Source organism: Gossypium arboreum, chromosome 4 (genome assembly GCF_025698485.1).
Source record: "Gossypium arboreum isolate Shixiya-1 chromosome 4, ASM2569848v2, whole genome shotgun sequence".
Classification (NCBI taxonomy): domain Eukaryota; kingdom Viridiplantae; phylum Streptophyta; class Magnoliopsida; order Malvales; family Malvaceae; genus Gossypium; species Gossypium arboreum.
Window position 1 is genome coordinate 53,669,516 of NC_069073.1, and position 12,865 is coordinate 53,682,380.

Here is a 12,865-nt window from a genome sequence, read left to right on the forward strand (position 1 = left end):
CGGTTTCTTTAACTAGATCAACTCTGTGAATCTGTTTCTCACTAAGTTTGGTCCAATATAAAGGAGTCCGACACTTACGACCAACAAGGCTTCGTATGGTGCCATTTGTATACTTGACTGATAACTGTTATTGTAGGCAAATTCAATCAAAGATAGATATTTCTCCCAACTACCTCCAAATTCTAAGACACAACATCTAAGCATATCCTCCAGTACCTGGATTACTCTTTCTGACTGACCATCTGTTTGTGGATGAAACGCGGTACTAAAGTTCAATTTTGTACCCAAAGCTTGTTGTAACTTTTTTCCAAAATCTCGAGGTAAATCTCGGATCTCTATCTGATATTATGGACATAGGTACTCTGTTCAACCTCACAATTTCAGCAATACATAATTCGGCTAATTTATCAAGTGAGTAATCGGTATGTACTAGTATAAAGTGGGCTGACTTTGTTAATCTATCAACTGCTACCCAGACAGCATCCTTCTTTTTAGGAGTCAAAGGCAAACCGGTTACAAAATCCATGGTAATCTTGTCCCATTTCCATTCAGGCACCATTACCAGTTGAAGTAATCTTGAAGGCACTTGATGTTCACTTTTACTTGTTGATGATCAAACACTTGGTTACAAATTCGAAATGTCCTTTTCATACCGCCACCAATACAACTTCTTTAAATCATTATACATTTTGTGCTACCGGGTGAATCGATAAACAGCCACTATGCGCCTCATGTAATATTTTTTGAATCAATTCATCATTTTTCGGTACACATATCCTGTCTCGAAACATCAAATAGTCGTCTGGTCCAACTCAAAAATCTGAGTCGTAACCTGATTCGCATTGAGTTCTCTTGGTTCGCAACTCACTATCATTCTTTTGAGCATCACAAATCAACTGGAGAAATAACGTTTTAGCCCTCATCTCTGCTAAGATTGACCCATCATCAGACAATGCTAACCCCGTATTCATGGCTCTCAAAGTAAAAAGAAATTTCCTGCTCAAGGCGTCAGCAACTACATTTGCTTTTCCCGGATGATAATCAATCACTAGATCATAATCCTTTAATAATTCAAGCCATCTCCGCTATCGCAGATTCAAATCCTTTTGATTCATCAAATACTTCAAACTTTTGTGATCAATAAAAATTCCGTATTTTTCACCATACAAATAATGTCGCCAAATCTTCAAGGCAAAGACAATAGCGGCCAATTCCAAATCATGTGTAGGATAGTTCTTCTCATGCGGTTTTAACTGTCTCGAAGCATAAGCTACCACTTTACCCTCTTGCATCAACACACATCCAAGGCCTGTCAATGATGCATCACTATAAATTACGAACTCCTTTCCTGGCTCGGGCTGTACTAAAATTGGTGCTTCAGTCAATCGTGCTTTCAACTTTTCAAAACTCTACTGACATTTATCAGTCCATTCAAACTTAACATTCTTTTGTAACAACTTAGTCATAGGAGAGGCAATCATCGAAAATCCCTCAACAAAACGTCTACAATATCCGGCTAAGCCTAAAAAACTTCTAACCTCGGATACATTCTTTGGCGGTTTCCAATCAACGATCACAGAAATCTTGCTTGAATCCACCCGAATACCATCACCTGAGACTATATGTCCCAAAAATCCAACTTCACGAAGCCAGAACTCACTTTTACTAAACTTAGCAAACAATTTATTTTCTCTCAAGATCTGCAATATGGTTCTCAAGTGTTCGGCATGTTCAGACTCATCCCGAGAATAAATTAGAATGTCATCTATAAACACTACTACAAACTTATCCAAATATGACCGAAAGATCCGATTCATTAAGTCCATAAATATAGCTGGAGCATTTGTTAAGCCAAAAGGCATCACAAGAAACTCATAATGTCCATACCTTGTCCTAAAGGCAATTTTCGACACATCCGGCTCCTTAACTCTCAACTGGTAGTAACCAGACCTCAAATGTGACACCCCTAATGTGACCCTAGTCGGAAAGTGGTTTTGGGACCACAAAACCGAGTCATAAAAATAATTAGATGTTATATTCTGTGCTTATTATATGTGGGATTTGTATGTGTGAATATTTCGTGCCTTGATTTTATCAATTAGGTGCTAATTTATAAGAAAGGACCCATGTGATAGGACTTGAAAATATGATAGGTGAAATTTAAAGTGGCCAAATAATGCATGAATTATTGACATGAGGGACTTGCATGTCAAATTAGCCAAGAATCTAAATGGTGGCGGCCATGCTATGGGGTAAGGCATATTATAGACATATTATGCTAAAGTGTGTGGAAGAATACTAAAAAGAAGGGAGTGGGAGGAGAAACCAAAGTTGTCTCCCCCTCCATTGCCGTGAATGGAAGAAAGAAAGACTTCAACATTTTTTTTCTTTCTATCTTGCTCCTTGTCTCTTGCAAAGGAAGCTAGAGAGGAGAGGCCGGCTGCATGTAGTGGAAAACCATGAAATTTGTTTGCTTCTAAGTTGAAATTTTCAAGTAAAAGGCTAAAAGGGGATTAAGGTATGTTAATGCTCTTTCATTGAAAATCTTTGTATATTTGGAGTGGTCATGAAGTAATGAAGCTAGCTCATGGCAAATGTTTTGTAAAATTATGAAGATGACATTCGGTCATGGATGTTTGTATTTTTTTTTTGATGTTGTTTTGATGCTTTAGTGTATTGAAGGTTGATTATAGATAAGTTGAGCTTGGTAAAATTGAATAGATGTGGCTTAATCGCTTGATGACAATCGGCTATGTTGAAGTGAAAATGTTTTGTAAATTGGTTATGGACATTCGGTTAAGGGAGAGTATTTGTGTTAGAAATCAAGATTGGATAGGAGTTAGACATGTGATCTTTGTGTTCGATTATTAAATGGAAAACTAAAGGGATGAGGTTGCATGTTGAGCTTGTATTCAATAATACAAATGAATTGCTAATGTGAGATGTTATGTGTTAATATGTGAATTAAGTGGTAATTGATAATCAACTAAGTAGCTACATGGCATTTAGATATATATTATAGTAGCTGATTTTGGATTTGATTCTTATTGTGAATTAGTAGTTGATATGGAGATTAGACCGAATGAAATTTAAAATGTTAAAGAAATTATTTCGGCTAAGTGCTAACCTTGTTTATATTAGCCGAATGTGTATATGTATACCATGAAGTGGTTTAGCTTAAACTACATCAAGGTTATTGGAAGGTGATTTGCCGGGGATGGTTTAAGAAATGAATCTAATTTTGTTATGTATGTGATGACATTGCCGAATGTAAATTGAGTTGTTAAATTGGTTGATTTAGTTCACGAGCTCAAGGAATCAATCTTGTATAGCGGGAAGGCGAATGTAATTGAATAGCCGTTTTGAAATTGTTCAACAGTATCCCAGGTAAGTTCTCAAGTGTTTGAACTTTACTTTAGTATACTTAAAGATCGTATAAACTTAGTAGCGAGAAGAATGAATTTATATAGTTTAAGTGCCGAACTAGTCTTGACAGATTTGAGTTACTGCAGTATTGTAACTTTGAAATTTCACCAAAAATTGTAGAAGGCGAGTTCGAAGTTGAATAAAATATGAAAATGAAGCTTATTGAGTCTAGTGTCTTATAAAAGAAATTATGTAAGCAAAGGAATTTCCTATAAAGGTATATTTAAAGTTTTGTGAGACAGTGTCGGATTGACTCCGAAATTCCCTGTTTTGTTTTTGGAAAATCATTATAATTTGTACAAAAATGGTTATAAGATAAGATTTATATGCTGAGACTCCTTAATGAGTCTAGTTCCAAATGAAATCAAATAGAACACATTAAGAATTCTCTACAATGAAAAATTTGATTCGTAGCGAAGAGTGGTCAGATTAGTCAAATAGTGAAACAGGGGAAACTTTAAGAAAAATCTGGTATTGATTGGCCAAACCAAAAATTCTGAAAATTTCATGGATGGAAGATATATGAGTCTATATTCTGAGAAAATTGACGGCAAGTGATTTGGAGTCTTGTAGCTCCGGGTATAAATAATTTAGTGACCAGTGCTCAGGAAAACAGCTCGTTGCGAATATGTGATTTTGTTGTAAACATGCATAAAAACTTGTTTTAGTTGCTCATAAACTATTGATTGATCCCATACTTGAATTCTAAATTGTGATATTGTAAAATGATACATGAGTGCTAGATGGATCTCTGATATCAAAATTTGTGAAATTGTAAGTTTATGAGTATTCGAATATGAAATGATAGTATGGCGTGAAATTGAATTATTCGTTGGAAAATGATTGATGAAGATTCGGCCAAGACCAAGTCTGTACATAATAATATATGTGATGAGGCCTAATGGCCGATGTGATGAATGTGAAAATGTATATATATGTGATAAGGCCTAATGGCCGATGTGATGAATGTGAAAATGTATATATATGTGATGAGGCCTAATGGCTGATGTGATGAATGTGAAAATGTATATATATGTGATGAGGCCTAATGGCCGATGTGATGAATGTGAAGATGTATATATATGTGATAAGGCCTAATGGCCGATGTGATGAATGTGAAAATGTATATATATGTGATAAGGCCTAATGGCCGACGTGATGAATGTGAAAGTGTATATATATGTGGTAAAGCCGAATGGCTAATGTGAATGTTGTAACATGTGATTAAGTGTACATGAAACTTGGAAATATGTTCCGGGTGAGACCCGATGACTACGTGTGGAGATTATGTCCGGGTAAGACTTCGTAATAAGAATTGCTTATAAATATACGCAATGCGAAAGGTTAAACAGGTATGTATTCCAAGTTTACATGTGAGCTTGATTTAAACTAAACCATAAGGTAGTTACGTGATGTATACGAGAGCAATCTATGAGACTATTCCCATGATTATGATGAGATGTGCATATTCGGATAAAGTGGGGTATGGCATTAGACTATTTGTGTTTATGTATATATGTATAGTTTCATGATGTGAGTATGGACTGGAATGGAAGTGTTGGGCAAATGATCAGCCATTGGAATGGCTAAATATGAGTATATGTGGACCTATGTATGACAAAACTCTAGTTGGTCCATGGAAACCACGAAATAGGTAAAGTTACCTCAAAAACAGATACGGACAGCAGCAGTGGTGAGCATTTGAAAAATCACTAAAATTTGTAGGAATGTAATTAAATACTGAATAAATTATGTAAATGAACCTTGATGAATTTACTTTCATATGGAAGAAACGAAACGGTCATAAGAGTTATATGTTAAGAGATATTAAAGTTCTCGTGAAACAGGGCCAGAACGGTTTCTGGATCCCCTGTTCCGATTTTGGAAATTCATTGTAAATTAACCAGAGATGATTAGGAGTCATTCCATAGATGTATAAATTCCTGTTCGAGTCTAGTTTCTAAAGAAACAAACAGCATCAGTATTGAAGAGCTGTACCGGAAGATATCTAATTCGTAATGCATAAAGGTCAGTGTAGTCGAACCTTGGAATAGGGGAGACTTTAACTAATAAACTGTACTAATTGGCTCAACCAAAAATTCTAGAAAAAAATCTGTAGATGGACATATGAGTCTAGTTTTGGGGAAAAATTACGAAACTGATTTTCGAGTTTTGAAACTCAAGATATGATTTTTAAGGCGACAGTGATGCAGTAACCAGCTTGTCTGGAAATTTTTAAATGGACAGTGAAAATGATTAAGTTAAGTTTGTGTGCACCTTGTGTTCGACTCCGGTAACGGACTCGGGTACGGGGTGTTACAATTTTATTGGTATCAGAGCTACGGTTTAGTCGATTCTAGGACTAACGTAGCACGCGTGAGTCTATTTATACATGCCATAAACCGATAAAATGATAGTGTGATGATTTTTGACTATTAAAAGGTGGTTGTTTGTATTGTAATGAATCTTGATCCCGATCGAGTGTAGCAAGCTTCGACTATGAGAAGTTGCGATATAACTTCACTTAGATATGCCTAAATTATTAAGTTGATCAGTGCGTATCATGTACTCGTATTTGAATTTCGATTTGGATTGAATTAAGGGTATGAGTGATGCAATTTTGAAAGAGTGTTATGACTATAAATGTGATTCTTTGTATGTGGCTATGGAACCGGAAGTTGAATGGTCGATAAGCATGTTGTGTTTGTATTCAAGTAATGTAAATGATATACTAATGTGTATTGCTATATGTGTATATGACCATGAGAATTGAGAGTGATATATCCGGACTAAGTTCCGAAGAGCATTCGTGCTAGTGATGTATCCGGACTAAATTCGAAGAGCATTCGTGCTTGTGATGTATCCGGACTAAGTTCCGAAGAGCATTCGTGCTAGTGATGTATCCGGACTAAGTTTCAAGAGCATTCGTGCTAGTGATGTATCCGGCTAGGTCCCAAGAGCAATCATCTTTGGTGGCGTGTATTCGGACCTTCGTGCCTAGTAGGCTTCGTCTTGTAATTTGAGCAAAGTTTAAGTGTTCATTTCTATACTAATTCAAATTTAAATGAGATGATATGTTTAAAAGTGTACATACATGATGTTTATCGACTTGGTTAAGTCATTTCAATGTGTAATAACGAATGAATAAGAGCACTATGTGTGTGAATGATTGGAGGCACTATGTGTGTGTAAATCCTTTAACCGAGCACTATGAGTGCGAGATCGGTCGATGGGCACTAAGTGTGTGAAATGGAATTCAAGTAAGGCCTCGTGCAGGGACGAAGGCATTGATTTGAGATAGTGTGTAAGACCATGTCCAGGACATGGCATCGGCTCGATATGTGAGAATATGTAAGACCATATCTAGGATATGGCATTGTAAGAGCTATATGTGCTTGAATTAGTTGAGCCCTTACAAGTAAGTATTCGTCGGTTGATAAACGAGCTACCGCCTTTGGCTAAGTTGATCTTTTGTGTATGAACATAAGGGTTGGTAATGTGAAGTAAGTTCTTGAGTAAATAGAGCTTAAATTATGATTTGATTAGATCATGTCTTAAGCAAATCGAAATCATGCTCTTGGTGTGTGGCTATTGAGCGAAATTGTAAATATGATAAGTGTCTTGTGTTTGAGCTTTGGTAATGAGAATGTAATAAGAATGTGTATTGATTTGTTGATATATATGTGCTTGGTTATTCGAATGGTATTCGCTAAGTCCCAAGGCTTTTGTGCTAAGTGACTAAATCCAAAGCTAATTCGAAGGCAATTGTGCGAATCACTATAACGGACTATGTCCCAAGATAATCGAGCGAGTCGCTATATCCGGTTAAATCTCAAGGTACGTGATTCGGAGATGAGCAATCTTGCTGTAAAATTTCAGTTAATACGCTTGCAAAAAAATTCCAGCAATGAGGTATGTTCGTATGTGCTGAATGAATTAAATGTTCAGTGTGTGGAAGTTGAATATTGAGATACGATGGAGTTATAAAGGATATTTATTGGGATGTTTGAGTATATGTGTATTTTCGCCAGGTTACGACTTATACATGGATGAGAATGTGGGTTACAAATATGTGGGTTGATGATGTGAATTATACATGTTAGTATGTGCTTGATATGTGTTTGAAATGCAATTGTGAATTAAATTAAGTGATTATTGCTTATGAAATCAAGGAAATGAGATATATGTGCATACTTGTAGAAATGTTTATGTATTTGTTTTGAGATAAGAAAATGATTTTATAGATCGATGTGAAATCAATAATGAATTACAATTGCTATCGATGAGCTAATGTTTATATGAGTATAATTCAATAAGAGGACGCTATTCTAAACTATGCATCGGTAGAAATTTTTGGGGACGAAAATTTCTTAAGTGGGGAGAGTTGTGACACCCTAATGTGACCCTAGTCGGAAAGTGGTTTCGGGACCACAAAACCGAGTCACAAAAATAATTAGATGTTATATTCATGCTTATTATATGTGGGATTTGTATGTGTGAATATTTCGTGCCTTGATTTTATCAATTAGGTGCTAATTTATAAGAAAGGACCCATGTGATAGGACTTGAAAATGTGATAGGTGAAATTTAAAGTGGCCAAATAATGCATGAATTATTGACATGAGGGACTTGCATGTCAAATTAGCCAAGAATCTAAATGGTGGCCGGCCATGCTATGGGGTAAGGCATATTATAGACATATTATGCTAAAGTGTGTGGGAAGAATACTAAAAAAAGAAGGGAGTGGGAGGAGAAACCAAAGTTGTCTCCCCCTCCATTGCCGTGAATGGAAGAAAGAAAGACTTCAACATTTTTTTTTCTTTCTATCTTGCTCCCTTGTCTCTTGCAAAGGAAGCTAGAGAGGAGAGGCCGGCTGCATGTAGTGGAAAACCATGAAATTTGTTTGCTTCTAAGTTGAAATTTTCAAGTAAAAGGCTAAAAAGGGGGATTAAGGTATGTTAATGCTCTTTCATTGAAAATCTTTGTATATTTGGAGTGGTCATCAAGTAATGAAGCTAGCTCATGGCAAATGTTTTTGTAAAATTATGAAGATGACATTCGGCCATGGATGTTTGTATTTTTTTTTTTTTGATGTTGTTTTTGATGCTTTAGTGTATTGAAGGTTGATTATAGATAAGTTGAGCTTGGTAAAAATTGAATAGATGTGGCTTAATCGCTTGATGACAATCGGCTATGTTGAAGTGAAAATGTTTTGTAAATTGGTTATGGACATTCGGTTAAGGGAGAGTATTTGTGTTAGAAATCAAGATTGGATAGGGAGTTAGACATGTGATCTTTGTGTTCGATTATTAAATGGAAAACTAAAGGGATGAGGTTGCATGTTGAGCTTGTATTCGAATAATACAAATGAATTGCTAATGTGAGATGTTATGTGTTAATATGTGAATTAAGTGGTAATTGATAATCAACTAAGTAGCTACATGGCATTTAGATATATATTATAGTAGCTGATTTTGGATTTGATTCTTATTGTGAATTAGTAGTTGATATGGAGATTAGACCGAATGAAATTTAAAATGTTAAAGAAATTATTTCGGCTAAGTGCTAACCTTGTTTATATTAGCGAATGTGTATATGTATACCATGAAGTGGTTTAGCTTAAAGTACATCAAGGTTCTTGGAAGGTGATTTGCGGGGATGGTTTAAGAAATGAATCTAATTTTGTTATGTATGTGATGACATTGCGAATGTAAATTGAGTTGTTAAATTGGTTGATTTAGTTCACGAGCTCAAGGAATCAATCTTGTATAGCGGGAAGGCGAATGTAATTGAATAGCCGTTTTGAAATTGTTCAACAGTATCCGAGGTAAGTTCTCAAGTGTTTGAACTTTACTTTAGTATACTTAAAGATCGTATAAACTTAGTAGCGAGAAGAATGAATTTATATAGTTTAAGTGCGAACTAGTCTTGACAGATTTGAGTTACTGCAGTATTGTAACTTTGAAATTTCACCAAAAATTGTAGAAGGCGAGTTCGAAGTTGAATAAAATATGAAAATGAAGCTTATTGAGTCTAGTGTCTTATAAAAGAAACTATGTAAGCAAATGAATTTCCTATAAAGGTATATTTAAAGTTTTGTGAGACAGTGTCGGATTGACTCCGAAATTCCCTGTTTTGTTTTTGGAAAATCATTATAATTTGTACAAAAATGGTTATAATATAAGATTTATATGCTGAGACTCCTTAATGAGTCTAGTTCCAAATGAAATCAAATAGAACACATTAAGAATTCTGTACAATGAAAAATTTGATTCAGAGCGAAGAGTGGTCAGATTAGTCAAACAGTGAAACAGGGGAAACTTTAAGAAAAATCTGGTATTGATTGGCCAAACCAAAAATTTTGAAAATTTCACGGATGGAAGATATATGAGTCTATATTCTGAGAAAATTGACGGCAAGTGATTTGGAGTCTTGTAGCTCCGGGTATAAATAATTTAGTGACCATTGCTCAGGAAAACAGCTCGTAGCGAATATGTGATTTTGTTGTAAACATGCATAAAAACTTGTTTTAGTTGCTCATAAGCTATTGATTGATCCCATACATGAAATCTAAATTGTGATATTGTAAAATGATACATGAGTGCTAGATGGATCTCTGATATCAAAATTTGTGAAATTGTAAGTTTATGAGTATTGAATATGAAATGATAGTATGGCGTGAAATTGAATTATTCGTTGGAAAATGATTGATGAAGATTCGCCAAGACCAAGTCTGTACATAATAATATATGTGATGAGGCCTAATGGCGATGTGATGAATGTGAAAATGTATATATATGTGATAAGGCCTAATGGCCGATGTGATGAATGTGAAAATGTATATATATGTGATGAGGCCTAATGGCCGATGTGATGAATGTGAAGATGTATATATATGTGATAAGGCCTAATGGCGATGTGATGAATGTGAAAATGTATATATATGTGATAAGGCCTAATGGCCGACGTGATGAATGTGAAAGTGTATATATATATATGTGGTAAAGCCGAATGGCTAATGTGAATGTTGTAACATGTGATTAAGTGTACATGAAACTTGAAATATGTTCCGGTGAGACCCGATGACTACGTGTGGAGATTATGTCCGGGTACGACCCGATGACTACGTGTGGAGATTATGTCCGGGTAAGACTTCGTAATAAGAATTGCTTATAAATATACGCAATGCGAAAGGTTAAACATGTATGTATTCCAAGTTTACATGTGAGCTTGATTTAAACTAAACCATAAGGTAGTTACGTGATGTATACGAGAGCAATCTATGAGACTATTCCCATGATTATGATGAGATGTGCATATTCGGATAAAGGGGTGGTATGCCCGAAGGAAGAGTGAAATAAAAATATGAACAACTATGTTATAACTTGATTGTTATCTGTTGACACTGCTTGAAACTTACTAAGCATTGTAATGCTTACTCCGTGTACTTTGTTTCCTCTGTTTTATAGATCTCATTTGGAAGCTACAGGCTCGGGGATCGTCAGCAACTAGTCACACTATCACTATCCACTGTTTGGTACTGCTATGTTTTGGAATATCTTATGGCATGTATAGAATAGACTAGTAGTGAGAGGATATCATGGTTAATGTATAGGACTACCCTTTGCTGTTTTTTTCAAATACGTTTTGTGATGTATGTGTGTACAGCCATGCGAAAATGGCTCGTAAAAGTGGGGTATGGCATTAGACTATTTGTGTTTATGTATATATGTATAGTTTCATGATGTGAGTATGGACTGGAATGGAAGTGTTGGGCAAATGATCAGCCATTGGAATGGCTAAATATGAGTATATGTGGACCTATGTATGACAAAACTCTAGTTGGTCCATGGAAACCACAAAATAGGTAAAGTTACCTCGAAAACAGATACGGACAGCAGCAGTGGTGAGCATTTGAAAAATCACTAAAATTTGTAGGAATGGAATTAAATAGTTAATAAATTATGTAAATGAACCTTGATGAATCTACTTTCATATGGAAGAAACGAAACAGTCATATGAGTTATATGTTAAGAGATATTAAAGTTCTTGTGAAACAGGGCCAGAACGGTTTCTGGATCCCCTGTTCCGATTTTGGAAATTCATTGTAAATTAACCAGAGATGATTAGGAGTCATTCCATATATGTATAAATTCCTCTTCGAGTCTAGTTTCTAAAGAAACAAACAGCATCAGTATTGAAGAGCTGTACCGGAAGATATCCAATTCGTAATGTATAAAGGTCAGTGTAGTCGAACCTTGGAATAGGGGAGACTTTAACTAATAAACTGTACTAATTGGCTCGACCAAAAATACTAGAAAAAAATCTGTAGATGGACATATGAGTCTAGTTTCGGAGAAAAATTACAAAACTGATTTTCGAGTTTTGAAACTCAAGATATGATTTTTAAGACGACAGTGATGCAGTAACCAGCTTGTCTGGAAATTTTTAAATGGACAGTGAAAATGATTAAGTTAAGTTTGTGTGCACCTTGTGTTCGACTCCGGTAATGGACTCGGGTACGGGGTGTTACATCAAATCGATCTTTGAAAACACTGTGGCCCCCTTTAACTGATCGAATAAATCATCAATCCTCGGCAATGGGTACTTGGTCTTTATAGTCACCTTATTAAGCTGACGGTAATCAATGCAAAGTCTCATTCAACCATCCTTATTCTTTACGAACAATACAGGAGCACCCCAGGGAGAGAAACTCGGTCTCACAAATCCCTTATCTGTTAACTCCTGCAACTGAGCCTTCAATTCTTTTAATTCAGTCGGAGCCATTCTATGTGGAGCAATCGAGATTGGTGCAGTACCTGGTAACAAATCAATGGTAAACTCTATCTCTTTGTTCGGAGGCAACCCAGGCAATTCCTCTGGAAATACATCTGGAAACTCACAGACTATCGGTACTAATTCAAACTTCAGTTGAGGCAACTCAAGATTCATTACATAAGCCGATAAGCTTCACACCCTTTCCTCATGTATTTACATGCGAGACATGTGCGAAATCACCATAGGCAATTTATTTGATTCATCTATTTCAACCCACAAAATTTCTCCATTTTCACATTTCAACTCTAGTGTTTTTTGTTTACAGTCTACCTTGGCATCATACAATGTCAACCAGTCTATTCCCAAGATAACGTCAAACTCATCAAATGGTAACAGCATCAAATTAGCCGCAAAAACAGTGACCTTGAATCATTAATGGGCAATTCTTGCAAACCTTGTCAACTAGCACATATTGGCCTAAGGGGTTCGACACTTTAATCGTAAACTCAGTAAACTCAATAGGAAACTTTTTATTAGATACTAAATTCATGCAAATATAGGAATGAGTGGACCCGGGATCAATCAATGCAATAACAATAGTATCATAAAGAGAAAATGTACCAGTAATGACATCGGGAGATGATGCATCTTCTCGGAAACG

General features: G+C 35.6%; 1 long non-coding RNA gene across 1 annotated transcript; it reads left to right on the forward strand.

Moving 5' to 3' along the window:
* Positions 1-9,165: 9,165 nt before the first annotated feature.
* On the forward strand, positions 9,166-11,206 carry LOC128291681 (uncharacterized). Its single transcript, XR_008281502.1, has 2 exons — positions 9,166-9,253; positions 10,896-11,206. It is a non-coding gene; the product is annotated as an uncharacterized LOC128291681 (long non-coding RNA).
* Positions 11,207-12,865: the final 1,659 nt, after the last annotated feature.